Source organism: Citrus sinensis, chromosome 5, assembly GCF_022201045.2.
Source record: "Citrus sinensis cultivar Valencia sweet orange chromosome 5, DVS_A1.0, whole genome shotgun sequence".
Classification (NCBI taxonomy): domain Eukaryota; kingdom Viridiplantae; phylum Streptophyta; class Magnoliopsida; order Sapindales; family Rutaceae; genus Citrus; species Citrus sinensis.
The window spans coordinates 13405497-13425948 of record NC_068560.1 but is presented as its reverse complement, the minus strand read 5'-3'; the positions used below and the strand labels follow the sequence as shown (position 1 = coordinate 13425948).

Genomic DNA, 20452 nt, shown 5'->3' with positions numbered 1-20452 from the left:
ACAAGTTTTATTTTTCTGTTGATTTCATTGTAATTGACACTCAACCAATACAGGATTCAAGGAAGCACATCCCCATTATTCTAGGCCGACCTTTCTTGGCAACTGCAGGACTGGAAATATACAGTTGTTCTTCGGCAACATGACTATGGAGCTGAACATCTTCAACATTGCCAAGCAACCTCATAATGCAGATGATGAAATTGTTGATGTGGATTTCATAGAAACAATAGTTGATAATACTTTTCTTTCAAACCTTAGTGATGACCCTTTACAAACATGTTTAACTCACTTTGGTTTGGATTTTGATATTGACAGATCGGTCAATGCGGTCAACGCTCTACTTGACTCAGCACCATCCATGGACACTAATAAATGGAAGTCAAGAGTTGAACAACTAGCACCATGAGAGAAGAAACTCATCCCATCATTAGAATCACCACTGAAACTCGAGCTCAAACCATTACCCAACACATTGGAACATGCGTTTTTAGGAGAAGAAAGTACTTTGCCGGTAATCATCTCATCATCCCTCAATGACGAACAAAAAAGTAAGTTGTTGGATGTTTTAAAAGAGCACAAAGGAGCATTAGGGTGGATCATAGCGGACATAAAATGTATAAACCCAGTAGACTGCATGCATTACATTCACCTTGATGAAAATGCTAAATCTATTAGAGAAATGCAACATCGATTAAATCCTAACATGAAAGAAGTTGTTAGAACTGAAGTCTTTAAGCTATTAGATGCATGTATCATTTACCCTATTTCTGATAGTTCATGGGTCAGTCCTATGCAAGTTGTCCCTAAAAAGTCAGGAGTCACAGTAGTTATAAATGTTGATAATGAATTGATACCCACTAGAGTGACTACAGGATGGCGTGTATGCATTGATTATAGAAAGTTGAATTCTGTCACACGTAAAGACCATTTTCCTTTACCATTTATCGATCAAATGCTCGATAGATTAGCAGGCCATGAATTTTATTGCTTTCTAGATGGCTACTCAGGATACAATCAGATCCCCATAGCACCAAAAGATCAGGAGAAGACTACTTTCACTTACCCTTTTGGCACTTTTTCATACAAGAGGATGCCATTTGGATTATGTAATGCACCTGCTACATTTCAACGATGCATGTTGAGTATTTTTTCTGATATGGTTGAACGATTTCTTGAAGTCTTTATGGATGACTTTTCTGTATTTGGTGATTCATTTAATCAATGTTTACATCATCTAACACTAGTTCTGCAGAGATATATCGAGAAGAATTTATTCTTAAATTGAGAAAAGTGTCATTTTATAGTAAAACAATATATTGTTCTTGGTCACATCTTTTCGAACAAAGGTATTGAGGTTGACAAAGTCAAGGTGGATCTCATTTCTAATCTTCCTCCGCCCAAAACAGTCAAAGAAGTAAGATCTTTCTTTGGGCATGCTAGTTTTTATAGACGTTTTATTAAAGATTTTAGCAAAGTTTCTAGACCCTTATGTAATCTACTTACTAATGATGTATCTTTTATCTTTAATAATTCATGTCTTGTGGCTTTTGAAAAATTAAAGCAATTGTTGACATCATCACCTATCGTGTGGCCCCCAAACTGGAGCTTACCATTTGAGTTCATATGTGATGCATATGATTATGCAATAGGAACAGTATTAGGACAAAGAGTTGATCAAATTCCCCATGCTATTTACTATGCTAGTATGACATTGAATGATGCTGATGCAGCGGAAGTTTAATGTTCAAAATATTCCGTTGATTCTAGAGAATACCAGAACAAAAGAACAACTAAATTCACGTTGATTCAAAAGAATACCGCGAATTTAGGGGTTAAGACTCGTTGATTCCGTAGAATACCGAGAATTAACTAAACTCAAATACTCACAAAGAGATTTGAAAATTGAAAATATTATTGAAATCGAACATATATGCTCCAAAAGATACAAAAGACACTCATTTATACTAACTAAGAGACTTATCCTAATTTGATTAGAAAACCTATTTTAATAAGACTTATACCTAAATTAGGAATATTACTCAAATAAGCAATGCCTAAACAATAAAACTCTAAATAGGAAACCAAATTAAAGTAGAATACAAATTAATTAAAATATTCCTAAATATTATAAATTTAAATCTAATTAAGATTTCTTCAATTTCTTGCTCTGCATCAAATGCTAGCAGTAGTGTTTGCATTGGAAACATTTAAATCTTATCTTCTCGGTTGTAAAATAATTGTGTTCACAGATCATGCTACTCTTAAATATCTTCTCACAAAGAGAGATGCAAAAGCTAGACTAATTCGTTGAGTGTTACTTTTGTAGGAATTCGACTTGGAATAGAAAGATAAGAAAGGCATAGAAAATGTTGTGGCAGACCATCTCTCTTGTCTCTATTTTTACACAATTGCAGAGCCATTAACATTGAATGAGTTATTTTCAGATGAACAATTAATGAGTGTGGAAGTAGTACCTTGGTATACTGATATAGTTAATTATCTTGTTACAGGTCAACTTCCAGAGTATTGGACCAAGCAAGACAGCCAATTTTTTTACGAAAATAAAGAATTTCTTTTGGAATGACTCATATTTGTTCAAGTATTGTGCAGATCAGATTATTAGACGATGTGTCCCAGAAAGTGAAATTCAAAATATCCTTTCATTCTGCCATAAACAAGCTTGTGGAAGCCATTTCAGCGCTAAGAAAACAGCGACTAAAGTTTTACAATATGGTTTTTATTGGCCAACTATATTTCGAGATGCTTACACTTTCTGTTTTTTATGTGATAGGTGTCAACGAATAGGGAGCATTACACGAAGGAATATGATGCCACTAAATCCAATTTTAGTAGTTGCGATTTTTTATGTATGGGGTATCGACTTCATGAGACCCTTTCCCCCTTCTTTTGGCCATCAATACATATTAGTTGCTGTTGACTACATATTGAAATTGGTAGAAGCAATTCCATGTAGAACGAATGATCACAAGGTGGTGATAGGATTTTTTAAAAGCAACATTGTTTCACGCTTTGAATTCAATCGAGTGATAATCAGTGATGGTGGTGCCCACTTTTGTAACAAAGCATTCAAACCTCTTTTGACAAAATATTCAATCACTCACAAAGTGGCGACCCCATCTCATCCACAAACCAGTGGCCAAGTTGAGATCTCCAATCGAGAAATAAAGCACATATTAGAAAAGACGGTGAGGCCAGACAGAAAAGATTGGTCATTAAGACTTGATGATGCATTATGGGCATATAGAACAGCTTTCAAGACCCCGATTGGGATGTCACCCTACAGGTTGGTGTATGGAAAAGCTTGTCACCTACCTGTGGAACTCGAGCATCGTGCATATTGGGCCATCAAGAAATTAAACTTTGACATGCAGCAAGCTAGCTCAGAAAGAAGATTACAACTGGCAGAACTTGAAGAAATTTGCAATGATGTATACGAAAATGCCAAGATTTATAAGCAGCGGATGAAAGTCTTTCATGACAAGCAAACTATGAGAAAATCTTTCACTCTAGGTCAAAAAGTACTTTTATTCAATTCTCGTTTGCACCTATTCCCAGGTAAGTTATGCTCTCGATGGTTTGGCCGCTTTATTGTTCATACTGGTTTTCCACATGGGGCAATTGAAATTAATGACCCAAAGAACGGTGTCACGTTTAAAGTTAATGGTCAAAGATTAAAGCCATATCTAGAGTACCAACCACATGGAGAGGACATCAAAATAAATTTGAGTGACCCACCAGATTTGAATTGAATATTTTGTTTCTTTTTCTTTCTTTTCAGTGATTTGATTTTTTTTCCTTTCTTTTTATTATTCTTTTGCTAATTGAAATTATTTTTGCATAAGCGTGTTTGTTTAACCATTAAGTTTTCTCTTATCATTGTTAATCATGAGTGCCATAGCTAAACAGTTCCTCCTAGACATTCTTAAACCACTTCAACGTGTAAAATCTCATCTCAAAAGGCAGATTCGATTTTGTAAAACACATCATATTTGGGCTTTGCAACCACCAGAGTTAGTATCCTATGTTGAGGATTTAGAAATCCAACTTAGAGACATTGAGAGAAGTGTCTATAATATCCAGTTGAAGCTTGAGGTAAATTCAATAAGAGAACTATTTTAATTTTCTTTGTGTGTTTTAGTTTGTTTTTCTTTGTTTGTGTGCTTTAGTTTGTTACCCCGGTGAAGTGGCGGATAACGGTACTCCGTGACAATCAAGTCGATTACTTTAGTTTCCCATAATAACTGATATTATGAGGCGAAGGTATGGACAGAAACGAGATTTTAGCACAGCTTCACAATCGATTCCCTTCACTTCCTCAGAATGCCCTCCTTACAATCTATAAAACTCGGTCCAAACGCATGCGAAATAACATACCTGCTGACATCCGTTGGTTAATCGAGGCTAAAGTACGATTGGCAGGTGAGTTACCTCCAAAATTTATTGCATACATGCCTGGTTGTGGTAAAGGAAATTATGCAAGAAAACGAAGAGCTCAAAGAATTTTTGTTACTTGTCATAAGTGTGCCAGAATGAGTTGCAACAAAAACCCATGTTCTTTAGGAATGGTGTCTGATAACAGGGAAGATAAGATTCAATTCATTAGGGATGGCTTGAATAAGGAGTCATTGGATGATATCCTTCTGTCTTTTGAAACGCATCCCAGTGGATATGTGCAAGGAACAATTCTCCAGTTATGGCCATTATTCCAGAAAGAGCATGCACGATATAGTCTAGGGAATCTGACTATAAACGACCTTGTTTGCCAGTTTATAAGAAAACTGAATGGAAAGCCTATCTTCGACCCATAGAGGGCGTTCAAGCCGTTTTTGAACGTTAAACTAGAGGAAAATGTGAGGCATAGTCTCAACTGCCTGTAAATATCATTTACTTCACTGTTATTTTATTTCACTGTTGTTTTATCATTTGCATTATTGTCTTTAATAATTTTATTTCATCATTGTTTTTTTTCTTTTTACTGTTTTCCTTTTGACTCGCGAGCCATGTGCCTTACGCGTTATTTGACACTGACATGCCACCTCATACACAGTTGTGACCCATTGTCACCAAGATTCTTAAATATGACTTTTTGTTAAGCACTCACAAATTGTTTTTGAGAAATATTCTAATGACAGCTACTCCCAATAGACAATTCAAGAATATTTGTGTGCTTTCTGGATTTAACTATGGCAAACATAAAGAGTTCGTTGAGGCAGCCATATATCTTGGTCGAAGCATAGTTGAAAGAAAACTACACTTGGTGTATGGAGGAGGTAACCGAGGGTTATCAACATTGGTCTCAGAAGCTGCTTTTGTCAGAGGAAGCCAAGTGTTGGGCATCATCCCAAGAGCCCTAAAACCTTTAGGCAGTTTTTCTGACTCACTGACTGGAGAAGAGTTAGTCGTCTCAGGTATGCAAGAAAGAATAACTGAAATGCTTAATCATGTTGATGCTTTTATTTTCCTTCCAGGAGATCTTGTAACACTAGAGGCACTTATCACACTAGCATCTTGGGCCCATCTGTACATTCACCAGAAGCCTATCGGTTTGTTAAATGTCAATAACTTTTATGATGGCTTCATCGCATTTCTTAACCATGCAATAAAAAAACTATTTCATTCCTTCCAATGCGAAAAAGTTTTTTATTTGTGCTCACACTGCTAATGAGCTACTTGATATGTTACAAGCTTATAGACCAGAGCTAGACTCATGGACCTTTGTGTTGGAGCGTCCAAATAATGATGGTAACAGTAGCCGCAGTAAGAACTACAAATTAGATTTAACTCTCCGCTTGTAAATATTTTCTTCTGTGTTGCACCACCTAGGTGATGTCTTCTAAACTCTACTTCTTTCCTTTAAAACATTGAGGACAATGTTTCGTTCTGGTTGGGGGGAGGGAATAGTCCATAATTGTGGAATCTTGGTTAAGTTTTTACTAATTTTTTGTTGTAGAAACTAATTGTTGCTAACTTTTTGTGTTGAAGATGGCTAAATTTGGAGTGTAGTTACTCTAGAAACACATCTTCTTCGTTAAAAAAAAAAAATTCAGATATTTTCTTTTTCTTTATTAATTTTTTTTACAATCATTTTCTTCTTCTTTCTAATTTCTCCTTTATAAATATACACTTTCAAATTTTTATTTTTTTAGTCGAAGATGGCTGAATATGGAGTGTAGTGCCTCAAGAAACACATCTTCTTAGTTAAAAAAAAAATTCTATCATTTTAAGTGTAATTTTTCTAATTAGTTTTTCTACATCATTTCACATTTCTGCATGCATATTTTCCTTTCATATTTAGAATAGGTTGGGAGATAGAATGTTGTTTAAAAAATAAAATTGTGTGATTTGTTTTAATATTGGATGACATGATGAATTTCAAATTTTAGTATTTGTATTATCTTTAGTCTTAAGTGATGTTACACTATATTTGCTACTCTATATGTTGATGTCGGAAACAAATATGAGTTGTTTGAATGAATGAACATGTCATAATAAGTAACAAGTGAGTTTTTCAGTTTATCATTTTTCGTGGAGAGTAACCCGTTTGCCCATTCTTTATATAACTTAGCAGTTTATTATTTTATACACGATCTCTAGATTTCTTTGAGTTAACCCTAAAAAAATTGTAAAATTAATAAAAAAATGTGTGTTGCTACATTTGGAGGCCTATCTAACTAGTAGATATGAAAAATTATTTAGAGCCCTAAAAGAAGATGGAAAGGCCATCTTTGATCCGTTTGAGTCTTTCTAGTCATCCCTTTTGTGAAATATCCATAGTTAACCATTTTGAGCCTTAAAAAAAATATTTTCTTTATCAAACTTATCATCTTAACCCACTCCGATTTGGAATATTACTCAATATCTTACAAGTTCCATCACCTATTATGTTTGAGAAAAATGTAAATAATTTTTTGTTCAGTGAAGTTATGCCAAACAAAAGAAAAAAATTGTTGTTAAAAAAAAATAACAATAATAGGTGAAATCCACCATGCAATTTTCAAAAAACAAATCTCTACATTTTTCTCAAACATACACTTTATTTTCCTTATTTCCCCTCCTTTGTTAGCCATGTCCCTAACCTACGTTACGTCCTAATAAAAGTCCTTCTTGATTTTAGGGAACTATAGTCTGAAGTAGAAGCTAGTTATATGGGCTAAAAAAATGTAGTCGTATATAAAAGAAAAATAATAAATCAATAAATTGGGTTGACTAGCATTTTTATTTGACTTGAGATCGTATTATTTCTAAGCTGATGGCATATTTTTTTCATCTTGGTGAGAGCATGTGATATCACTTCTTTATTATTTTCTCTCAATTACCATTCATTGGAGTGACTATTTTTATTGAGTTTAATTTTTTTGTGAGAGTGTCACTACTTTTAGTGAGATTTTGGTGTTTGACATGTCATTCTTGAAAGTAGCTATGACAAAGTCCACTGGGCTGATTCATGTGGATGGTTGATGTGGGTGTGATGTTTCTTTAGACTGGAGATAACGCTTATACTTTTATTTGCTTATTATCATTAGTCTGATTGAATAAACATGATTGTTAAAAAAAAAAAATCATTTTGGATTTGAATTTTGTTTTCGCTTTATTTGCTAGGGACTAGCAATAAGCTGGTTGGGGGGTGTGTTGAGTGCTAGAAAATGTATATTTATAAAGGAGAAAATGATCATTTTACACTTCAAGTTTTACTAACACCCTTACTTTTATGTATTTAAGCTTCTTGTCATTTAATTATGTGTATTGTATTATAATTAAGTATTTTATGTATTTTAGGGGCATCATAGTCATTTTACAATGAACAAGAGATTAGACGGCAAAACGAACATCACTTTTGAACTCAGGACGGTCGAAAACCTTAGAAGGAGCATAAAAGGAAAAATGGCACTGTTCACATGTACAGTACTATTCACATGTACGGTACTGTCTACGTTACTGTTCACGACACTGTTCACATAGACGGATTGATGATGTGGCATTGACCGATGATGTGACATTGACTGATGAGATGTCACGATCCTGTTAGACTAAAATTCTTATGCACTGTTGATTGGTGACGCGGCAGCATGTTAATGGACCAAAAATTACGCGTACGGTACATGCATATACACAGGATTATTTTCAACCAAACCGCGTTACTGTTCAAGCCGGGTCAAACCGTGTCACTGTTCAAACCACATGGTCAAACTGCGTACTATTGACTGATGACGTGGCGCAATCCTGAGTGTCCAAACTGTTTTTAATCTGATGGTCATGATTTACTCAATGTATCTATAAAAAGGGGGTCTCCCCCCCCGAATTTGATATCTCTGAATCCATTTTTGGACTCCATTTACTGTAATTTCTTCTCCATCTTGTATTTTCTATGTATTTTAATAAATTCTCATTTTGCCCCTAGTTCAATTATGAGTAGCTAATTTTCTTTCAAGCTTAGGTTAAAGGTAAAGTTTCAACATGTGTCATGGGCTTTATTTGGTAAATTTATTTTTTTTCCCCTCTACTTTTTGTGGATGATTTGACTTTTCGTCGACAAATAATAATAATCTTGTCTAGATACCGCCCTAGTATCGATAAGCCCTTAGCATCATATTGATTAGAGTGTGGTTCATGAGGTGTGGATTCCCCCCTCATGATTTAATTGGCATTAATAAAGAGTATTTAGCCCATGGTGCATGTTGATACGGATCCAGATACCCAAGTACGTCATTTCATTAGATTTCTCTTCAATTTATTCTCGCCATTTCAATTCTAATTTTAGGATAATCTACTTCACTTTCACCACAAATCCAACCACCCTCATACAAAATTAATTCTACATATAATTAAAATCCACCTTCTCGTGGGATCGACACTTGTCACCATTAATCTATTCTACAATAGATTTGTGCACTTGCGAGTTCAATAAAATTTGCATAACATTAGGCATCATCCCAAGAGCCCTAAAACCTTTGGGTAGTTTGTCCGACTCACCAACTGGAGAAGAGTTAGTCGTTTCAGGTATGCAAGAAAAAATAACTTAAATGCTTACACATACTAATGCTTTTATTTTCCTACCAGGAGATCTTGCGACTCTAGAGGCACTTATCACATTAGCATCTTGGGCCCATCTGCACATTCACCAGAAACTCTCCGCTTGTAAATATTTTCTTCTGTGTTGCACCACCCAGGTTATGTCTTCTAAACTCTACTTTTTTCCTTTAAAACATTGAGGACAATGTTTCGTTCTAATTGGGTTGAGGGAATAGTTGACAATTGTGAAATCTTGGTTAAGTTTTTACTGATTTTTTGTTGTAGAGACTAAATGTGGCTAACTTTTTGTGTTAAAGATGGTTGAATATGGAGTGTAGTTACTCTAGAAACGCGTTTTCTTTGTTTAAAAAAAAATTCAGATATTTTCTTTTTCTTTATTAAGCTTTGACAATTACTTTTTTTTCTTTCTTCCTAATTTCTCCCTTATAAATATACATTTTCAAATTTTGGAGTTAAAGATGGCTGAATATGGAGTGTAGTGACTCTAGAAACGCATCTTCTTAGTTAAAAAAATCATTTTCTTTTTCTATCATTTTAAGTGTAACTTTTCTAATTAGTTTTTCTGCATCATTGTCGCCTTTCTGAATGCATATTTTCTTTTCATATTTAGAATAGGTTGGGGGGTAGAATGTTGTTTGAAAAAAAAATTTGTGTGATTTTTTAGATGACATGATGACTTTCAAATTTTAGTATTTGTATTATTTTTGTTCTTAAGTGATGTTATGCCATGTTTGCTACTCTACATGTTGATGTCGGAGACAAATATGAGTAGCTTGAAGGAATGCACATGTCATAATGAATACCAAGTGAGTTTTTAAGCTTGTCATTTTTCTTGGAGAGTAACCCTTTTTGCCCATTCTTCATACAACTGAGTAGTTTATTATTTTATACATAATCTCTAGATTTCCTTTGAGTCAACCCTTCAAAAAAACGTTAAATAAAATAAAAAAAGAAAAAATGTGTGTTGCTACATCTTGAGGTCCATCTAACTAGTAAATATGAAAGATTATTTAGAGCCCTAAAAGATGATGGAAATGCTATCTTTGACCGGTTTGAGCCTTTCTAGCTATCCCTTTTGTGAAAAATTCATAGTTAACCATTTTGAGCCTTTAGAAAAAAAAAATTTATTAACTTATCTTCTTGACCTACTCCGATTTAGAGTATTACCCAATATCTTACAAGTTCCAACACCTATTTATGTTTGAGAAAAATAAATAAATAATTATTTTGTTCAGTGAAGTTGTGTCAAACAAAAGCAAAAAAAAACAACAAAAAACAAAAAAAAATTGTTATTTTAAAAAAAGAAAAAAATAATAATAAATAAGCAAAAGGCGCCTTGTAAATTCCAAAATATCTCTATTTTTCTCAAATATATATTTTGTTTTTCCCATTTTCCTTCATTTGTTAGCCATGTCTCTAGCCTATGCTACATCTTAATAAAAGTTCTTCCTGATTTTAGGGAGCTATAATATGAAGTAGAAGCTAGTTATATGGGCTAAAAAGATGTAGTAGTGCATAAAAAAAAGAAAAAAAGAAAAAAGAAAATAAATAAATAAATTGGGTTGACTAGCATTTTTGTTTGACTTAAGATCGTATTATTTCTAAGCTGTGGGCATATTTCTTTCATCTTGGTGAGAGCGTGTGCTATTACTTCTTTATTATTTTCTCTCAAATTTAGCATTTATTGGAGTGACTACTTTTATTGGGTTTAATTTTCTTGTGAGAGTGTCACTACTTCTAGTGAGATTTTGGGATTTGACATGTCATTCTTAAAAGTAGCTGTGACAAAGTCTACTAGGCTGATTCATGTAGATGGTTGATATGGGTGTGATGTTTCTTTAGACTGGAGATAATACTTATACTTTTATTTGATTGCTATCATTAGTCTGATTGAATAAACACGAGTGTTTTAAAAAAAAACTTCATTTTGGGTTTGAATTTTGTTTTTGCTTTATTTGCTAGGGACAAGCAATAAGTTGGTTGGGGGGTGTGTTGAGTGTTAGAAAATGTATATTTATAAAGGAGAAAATCGTCATTTTACACTTCAAGTTTCACTAACATTCATACTTTTATGTATTTAAGTCTCTTTTGATTTAATTATGTGTGTTTTATTTTAATTAATTATTTTATGTATTTTAGGGGCATCATGGTCATTTCACAATGAACGAGAGATCAAACAGCAAAACGAACATCACTTTTGAACTCAGGACAGTCGAAAACCTTAGGAGGAGCATAAAAGGAAAAATGTTATTGTTCACATGTACGGTACTATTCATATGTACGGTACTGTCCATGTTACTGTTAACGACATTATTTACATATACGGAACGATCATGTGGCATTGACAGATGATGTGGCATTGATTGATGAGTTGTCACGATCCTATCGGACTAAAATTCTTATGAACTGTTGATCGATGACGTGGCAGCATGTCAGTGGACCAAAAATCGTGTGTACGGTACATGATTATTTACAACCAAACCGCGTCACTATTCAAGCCACCTCACTATTCAAACCACGTGGTCAAACCGCGTACTGTTGATTGATGACGTGGCGCAATCCTGAACGTCTAAAATGTTTTTAGTCCGATGGCCACGATTTACTTAATGTATCTATAAAAAAAGGACTCTCTCCCCCTAATTTGGCATCCCTGAATTCATTTTTGAGTTATATTTTCTGTAATTCCTTCTCCATCTTGTATTTTCTACATAATTTAATAAATTTCCATTTTACCCCTAGTTCAGATATAAATAGCTAATTTTCTTTCAAGCTTGGGTTGAAGGTGAAGTCTCAACATGTGCCATGGGCTTTATTTGGTAAATTTACTTTCTCTTCCCCTCTAATTATTGTGGATATTTTGACTTTTCGTCGATAAATAGTAATAATCTTGTCTAGATACCGCACTGGTTTAACAAGCTCCCTAGTACAAGGTTATTATTATTTGGCACATAAGCCCTTAGCACTATATTGATTAGAGTGTGGTTCATGAGGAGTTGAAATCCCTCTTATGATTTAATCGGCATTAATAAGAGATATTTAGCCCATAGTGCATGTTGATGCAAATCCAGATACCCAAGTACGTCATTTTAATAGATTTTCACTTCAATTTATTCCCGCCATTTTAATTTGAATTTTAGGATAATTTAAATCACTTCCACCAAAAATCCAATCACCCACACCTAGAAAATTAATTCTACACAAATTAATTCTATACACAATTAAAATCCACCTCCTTGTGGGATCGACACTCATCACCATTAATCTATTCTACAATAGATTCGTGCACTTGCGAGTCCAATAAAATTTGCACAACACATACCATATTTAAAGACACATATGAATTTTGCAAAACTTGTGAAAACTATCAAAAATTAGGATCAATTACTAAAAAATAACATGATGTCTTTAAATCTCATACTTGATATTGAAATATTTGACTATTGGGGAATTGATTTCATGGGTCCATTTCTACCATCTTTTGGATTTGTGTACATATTAGTTGCAATTGATTATGTCTCAAAATGGATTGAAACAATGTCTTGTCAAAATAATGATAGTAAAACTGTTGTTAAATTTTTAAAAGAAAACGTTTTAAGTCGATTTGGAATCTCTCGAGCCATTAACGGTTTAGTGGTCAGCTGATACATTTTGTCAACTTAGGGTAGACGATTGATACACCCTCAAAGTGTTGTAGTATTTTTTATAATGGAGTAAACTAAGGGTATACAAATGATAATTTCCCTTTTATTTGTGTAGTGTAGATTTACCATGTATTAGTATAAATAGAAAAAGGGGTGAACACACCTCTTCACACCTTCTTTTCTCTTCTTTTCCCCCCAAATTCTCCTTCTCATCTCTCTTTGTAATATATTTTCAATCAATAAAATTAGTTTTATTTCAATTTTCAAATTCTATTTTTTTAATTATGTGTTTTTCAATTTTAATAATTTCTTTTATTTAAAAAATGTTTAACTAAATATTCATAGTTAGGGGAAAGTGAAACTCTTAGTAAAAAAATATGGTTTAATCAAATTCTATTTTTAATTTTATAAATTAAAATATTTTCTATTTAATTTAATCCATATTTTATATTTTGAAAATTTGATTTAGTGTAGACAAAAATAGGAATTTGGCACAATGAATTCTTAATATCTTAGTATAAAATATGGAAAATTAGTATTTCGATTTAGTGTGGACAAATTAAGTTTTGGCACATTAAATTCTTAATCCACAATAAAATAAATGGGAAAATAATTTTAATTTATACAATTAATGTTTTGGGAAATAAAATAAATGGGAAATAAAATAAAAATAAAAAGAATTTGTTAAATTGTATTTATTACTAAGAGTGAATGCATAACCTTTACTAATTCAATTTTATATTTTTTCTTAAATAAATTACATATTTTTAAATTTTATTCTTATTTGGATAAATTTAAGTAAACAAATTAAATTTTTTTCTTATGGATCGACCTCCAACTCACCGAGATATATTATAACTAGGCGCTCTTATACTTAGGAGAAAATCAAACACTTTAAGTCGTGTCAAATTTTTTATCTCAACTTGGCCACTAATTTGTGAATGATATGGGGTCACCGGTTTGTGAGTGATGGAATACTGTGTCAAAAGAGTTTTGAATGATTTGTTACAAAAGTAGACATCACCATCACTGATTATTGCTCGAGAAAATCCAAAGCGTAAAACAATGTTGCTTTTCAAAAATCCTATTACCACCTTGTGATCATTGGTTCTACATGGAATTGCTTCTCTTATTTCGATACATAATTAACAGCAACCAATATGTATTGATGGCCAAAAAAAGGGGGAAAGGGTCCCATAAAGTCGATACCCCATACATCACAAATCTCGACCACTAAAATTGGGTCTAGTGGCAAAACATTCCTTCGTGTAATGCTCCCCAAGAGCAAAAAGTATAAGCATCTTGAAATACAGTTGGCCAATAGAAATCACATTGTGCAACTTTAGTAGTTGTTTTCTCAGAGCTGAAATGGCCTCCACAAGCTTGTTCATGGCAAAATAAAAAGATATTTTGAAATTCATTTTCTGGGACACATTGTCTGACAATTTGATCTGCATAATACTTGAATAGATAAGGGTCATTCCAAAAGAAATTCTTTATTTCCACAAAAAAAAATTTAGCTTTGTCCTGCTTAGTCCAATGCTCTGGAAGTTGACCGGTAACAAGATAATTAACTATATCAATATACCATGGTAATACTTCCACACTCATCAATTATTCATCTAGAAATGATTCATTCAATGGTAATTGTTCCATAATTGTGTCAAAATGGAGACGAGAGAGATGGTTAGCCATAATGTTTTCTATGCCTTTCTTATCTTTGAATTCCAAGTCAAATTCCTGCAAAAGTAACACCCAACGAATTAGTCTAACTTTTGCATCTTTCTTTGTGAGAAGATATTTGAGAGCAGCATGATCTGTGAGTATAATTATTTTACAACTAATGAGATAAGATCGAAATTTCTCTAATGCAAACACTATTAATAGCATTTTTTTCAGTGGTTGAATAGTTCAACTGTGCATCATTCAATGTCATACTAATATAGTAAATTACATGGGAAATTCGATCAATTTTTTGTCCTAATACTGCTCCTATTGTATAATCAGATGCATCACACATGAGCTCAAATGGTAAGTTCTAGTTTGGGGACTGAATGATGGGTGATGATGTCAACAACTACTTTAATTATTCAAATACCGCAAGACATGAATCATCAAAGACAAAAGGTACATCCTTAGCAAGTAGATTGCATAAGGGTCTAGAAATTTTGCTAAAATCTTTAATGAAACATCTATTAAAACCAATATGCTTAAGGAAAGATCTTACTTCTCTGACTGTTTTAAGTGGAGGAACATCGTAAATGAGATCCACCTTGGCTTTATTAACCTCAATACCTTTACTCGAATTGATGTGTCTAAGAACAATACCTTATTTTACCATAAAATGACACTTCTCCCAATTTAAGACCAAATTCTTCTCGATACATCTCTACAGAACTAGTGTTAAATGATGGAAACATTAATCAAATGAATCACTAAAAATAAAAAAATCATCTATAAAGACCTCAAGGAATCGCTTAACCATATCAGAAAAAATGCTTAACATGTATTGTTGAAATATAGCACGTGTATTACATAATCCAAATGACATTCTTCTATATGCAAAAGTACTTAAAGGACAAGCGAAAATGATCTTCTCTTCATCTTTTGGTGCTATAGAAATCTGATTATATCCTGAGTAGTCATCTAAAAAGCAATAAAATTCATAACTTGCCAATCTATCAAGCATTTGATCGATAAATGATAAAGGAAAATGGTATTTACGTGTGACAGAATTTAACTTTCTATAATCAATGCATATGCGCCACCCTGTACTCACTCTAGTAGGTATCAATTCATTACCAGTAGTGGTAACTACCGTGACTCCTGACTTTTTGGGGACAACTTGCATAGGACAAACCCATGAACTATTAGAAATGGGGTAATTAATACATGCATCTAATCGTTTAAGAACTTCAGTTCTACCTTCTTTCATGTTAGAGTTTAACCGACGTTGCATTTCCCTGGTAGGTTTAACATTTTCATCAAGGTGAATGTAAGGCATGCAGTCTACTGGGTTTATAAATTTTATGTCGGTTATGGTCCATCCTAATGCTCTTTTATGTTTTTTTAAAACTTCCAACAACTTATCTTTTTGTTTGTCATTAGGGATGATGAGATGATTACTAGTAGAGTGATTTCTTCTCCCAAGAATGCATATTCCAAAGTGTTGGGTAACGGATTGAGCTCAAGTTTTGGTGGTGATTTTGATGATGGGCTGAGTTTCTTCTCTGATGGTGCTAATTGTTCAACTCTTGACTTTCATTTATTAGTGTCCATGGATGTTGTTGAATTAAGTAGGGCATTGACCTCATCAATTGATATGTCAATAACAAAATCCAAACCAAAGTGAGTTAGACATGTTTGTAAATGATCGTCACTAAGGTTTGAAAACAAAGTATTATCAACTAATGCTTCTATAAAATCTACATCAACAATTCCATCATTTGCATTGTGAGGTTGTTTGACAATGTTAAAGATGCTTAGCTTTATAGTCATATTGCCAAAGGACAATCGCGTATTTCCAATCCTGCATTGAATGTGAGCATCGGCAGTTGCCAAGAAAGGTGAGCCTAGGATAATGGGGATGTGCTTCCTTGAATCTTGGACTAGTTAAGTGTCAATTATAATGAAATCAATAGAAAAATAAAACTTATCTATCTGGATAACTACGTCCTTAATAATACAATGAGGTATTTTCATGGACCAATCTGCAAGTTGTAACACCACCAGAGTTGGGTGTAATTCTCTCAATCTAAGTTTCACAAATACTAAGTAAGGCAACATATTTGCACTAGCTATTAAGTACAACAAAGAATTCTCAATTATGTGGTTCCCTAAACTACATGAGATAGTGGGGGAACATGTGTCCTTATATTTTAGAGAAATTTTGTGTTAGAGTATAGAGCTAACATTTTCTGTTTAAAAAATCTTCTTTTGAATATGAATGTTTCTCTTTTTAGTACAAAAGTCATTAAGAAACTTGGCATAAGATAACACTTGTTTTATAGCATTAAGTAAAGGGATGTTAACACTTACTTATTTGAAGATTTCAAAATCTCACCTGTGGATTTTCCCTTCTTTTCTTTAGCTAACCCTTGAGGAAATGGAGGGTTAGGAAAGTATTCTCGTGGGTTAGTTTCTTCTTTTTCCTCCGATGATGAGTCCTTAGCATTTACGAGTACAGTTTGAGTTGTTTTTGTCACCGTCATCTTCACTTTGTTGTCGACTTCTTTTTCTTTTCACAAGATTATGACGGCTTTGACCTCTCCATGCTACTGATGTGAACTAATACTTGTTTCATGTACTCTTTTAGGATTAGACACTGGTTAACTAGGGAATTTATCTTTCTCAATAGTCATTGCCAAAGTTTGAATTGAAGAGGCAAGTTGTCCCACCATCTTTTCGAGGTTTGAAACTGAGTTTATGAGTTGAAGCCTGCTCTCATCTCATTTCATAATTCATCAATGGTGCGATTTTGTTTCTCGATCATTGAATGAGTAAAGTTCTTGTAATTCTGGAATGCATCCTCTCATGGTCTAGGTTAAGAGTAATTATAGTTCTGATTGTATGGTCTATATGGTGGCTGAGAGGCTTGAGGAATTGGTTGCATTGATGGAGGTTGAGTTGTTGGTCCATTCTGCTGGAACGGTTGAGACTATGAAAACTTAGGGTGGTCTCTTTGTTCAGGATTATATGTGTTAAAATAAGGGTTGTACTTTGATGGTTTTCTCATTGCACTTATGGCATTGGCTTGATCTGGGTAGGAGTCATGGATATGTGGCTATGTTGATTTAGCAACCATTAAAGATGTTATTTGTCGGGAAAGACCTTCAACCATCTGTTTGACTTCTTTAATTTCTGAACTTGACTCCCTAATATGAACCTTATTCACTCCATTAATTCTTTTAATATTTCTGAGTGATCAACTTCGTTATTGGGAATTATCTGCTTGTCGCTGGAAGAAATCCCAAATCTCTGATGCACTTTTTGACATTAGCACTCCTCCACTTATTGCCATTAGCCATTCTTGCACATACGGAATAATTCTTATCATCTTTAAGGAAAGAATTAAATGGCTAGTAATCAATGACTAACCGTTTTTTACCACGAACTAATTCAAATCTTTTCTCAACATAGAAGGCTTGACAAGCCCAATCTGAATCAGTTGGTTCGATCAGACCTTGCTGAAGCAAATGAGAACATTCTTGCTTAGCAAGTAAAAGGTTTGAAGGAGACATACCCAAGTGAGAGGCTTTTGTAGGGTTTATGTCTTCGTTGAGTTTGAAAGGAAGGTGAATGAAGAACTGTTTATTTTTCCAGAAAGGGGAAGGATGATGAAATTAAGAATGATTTTCTGGACAAAACTCAAGAAGTTTTAGTGAAATATGACTGTATAGAGTTGGGACATCAGAAAGTGTATACAGACGAAGCATGTCTGTATAAGGCAAGAACATTTATTTGTAGCGAATTCCAAAACTAGTAATGAATAGATTTTTGACTAAATGGAGGATGTCAAAACCTATGAGCAAGTCTTTATCTGGAAGAGTGGAAGCTACTATCATTTTCCAAATAATGCAATTCGGAAAGAACTGAATACCAATGAGTTTTTTTGGTAATCAGAGTTGTTTCAAATGTTTTGCCATTGACTGCTCTGAATAATTTGGAATGGTTTTCCCAACAGTCTGAGGGAAGAACAGAGGGATCAATCATACTGGTATCTACACCAGTATCGATAAACCCGATAACAGTGACAGATTTATGGAACTTTAAAGGAAGAATGGACATTTTGAGAGAATGTCTGGGAATGGTTGAAACCTGGTTGACATTTTAAACTATAAAAATGACTGAAATATCATCAGAATCAGATGATTCTGCGAGGATGAAAGCAGGCTGATCATCTTGTTCTGATAGTTCTGAGAAGTTGGATTCAACATCTTTGTTTTCAGATAACAAAGAAGAATGATGGAGATGTTGGATGAGACGAACAGCTTTGGCAAATTTATGAGGACTGTTTCGAGCAAAGTGATCGCGTTTCTTGCAGATGAAACAATGGCGATGCTTCTTTTTTCTATACTGAGAAACATCTTTTTTCTTGAAATACCGGAAAGGCTTTTTGGAGGATGATTTTTTGTGGAAGTGTTTCTAAAAGTGTTTTTTCTTCTTTGTTGGACAAAAACATTTCTTCTCATCTTTGCACTCAATTTGGAGATAGGGTTTTTTGCAAGCTTCAGAAAAGGGTTTCTTATCTGCCATGAGATCTTTGAAGAACTCTTTCTGTTCATAGATTTTGTCAAGGCATAACATCGTTGTTTGAAAAATCATTCCAAGAGAGATTTCAGCTATGCTGAGATTAGTGGCAGTGAGTTGTCTTTGAAGATCAGGTTGAAATTCTGAAGGAAGTGAAGCAATGAAGACATGCTTGAGGGATGGTTCATTAAAACCGTTCAGTTTGTAAAATAGAATACTCATTCGTTTGTAATGAGATTCTAAAAGATATCTTTTGAAAGAACAACATTTCATCTGGTGATATTCTTTTCGATCTGCTTCTTTGGAAGCTGTGCGTTCACCTATGAACTGTTCATGGATGATGTTAAGGGCTGTGCCAATGGGGGATTGCATGAATTGAAGTTGTCTGTATTCTTCCAAGCTTTCTAACCAATCTCGTAAAGAACCCGTTGAGCGGGCCATGAATTCACGGAGGACATTTTCTGGATGGGCATTGGGTTTGGTTCCTTGGAGATCAATCCATGCAGTAAATTCTTGTAGACGAGAAGGCCATTTGTGACGTGGAATGTCATCAAATGTAAACCAAGATGCTGAGGAAGGTTTGGTAGAATAGTCAGTAACCGGCGGAGGCATTTGTGGAACCGGTTCTGTTGTAGCTTCCTTTTGATCATCAGAAGAACTGTCTTCTACAATAGGCATTGTAGTTGAGGCACTTGGGTCTTCAGTTTTGGTTGCCATTAATATGCTTGTAAGATCAGCATATTCAGATTCAGAATCAGTAGAAGTATGGTCTGTGTTCAGGGATGAGGAAGAGGAAAATAAAGTGGAGTCTGATGGGTTAGAGTCATATATTGGTTCGGACTCAGCTGTAGAGGAAAAGGACTCTTGGGTTCGAACTGTATGGTAATGATATTGATCCATTGGACCTTTGTCCTTTATAGGAGGTTCTAAAGTGGCTTCTAGTGAATCTTTTGGAGGTACAGGAGAAAAATGAGAGGCCTTTGATTGTGGTTCTGAGATTTTGACCTTGGATTTTGATTTTTTGGGTGAAGATGGTTTAGGTTGAGGGGTTGGTTGGAGATGTGAGAATCCAAAGAGCCAGTTGTAAACAGGCAGTTGAGGCCTGGATAGTATGTAGAAAGGTGCATAAGTGTCAAATATCGAAGTGGGAGCGGGTGTGGACGATGTCTGGGTGAAAAGTGATGGCCGGATTTTTTCAGTATCAATTCTGCCTATCTCAGCTTTGAGTCTTCTTATCTCTGCTTCTTTTTTGTTGAATTCTGGACCCAAATGTGATTGTTTATCATTCGTCTGAGATCTGTATCTAGCTCAGAGATTATGTCCTAAAGATGTATGTACATCTGATCAAGACGATTGCTAATGGAATCCACCTTGTTTTCAGTCTGGGAGATTTGACTCTCTACTTGGTCAATTTTCTTTCCAAGTTAGTAGAGGGTTTGATTCTGAGCACTGACGTTTTTGGTTTGCCAGTTGAGAACAGCTTCATACTATTTTGGCTCTTCAAGTTGGCC

General features: G+C 34.1%; 1 pseudogene; it reads left to right on the top strand.

The window, feature by feature from the left end:
* LOC127902263 (uncharacterized) overlaps positions 1-19945 on the top strand; it is a 31444-nt pseudogene extending 11499 nt beyond the window's left edge.
* Positions 19946-20452: the final 507 nt, after the last annotated feature.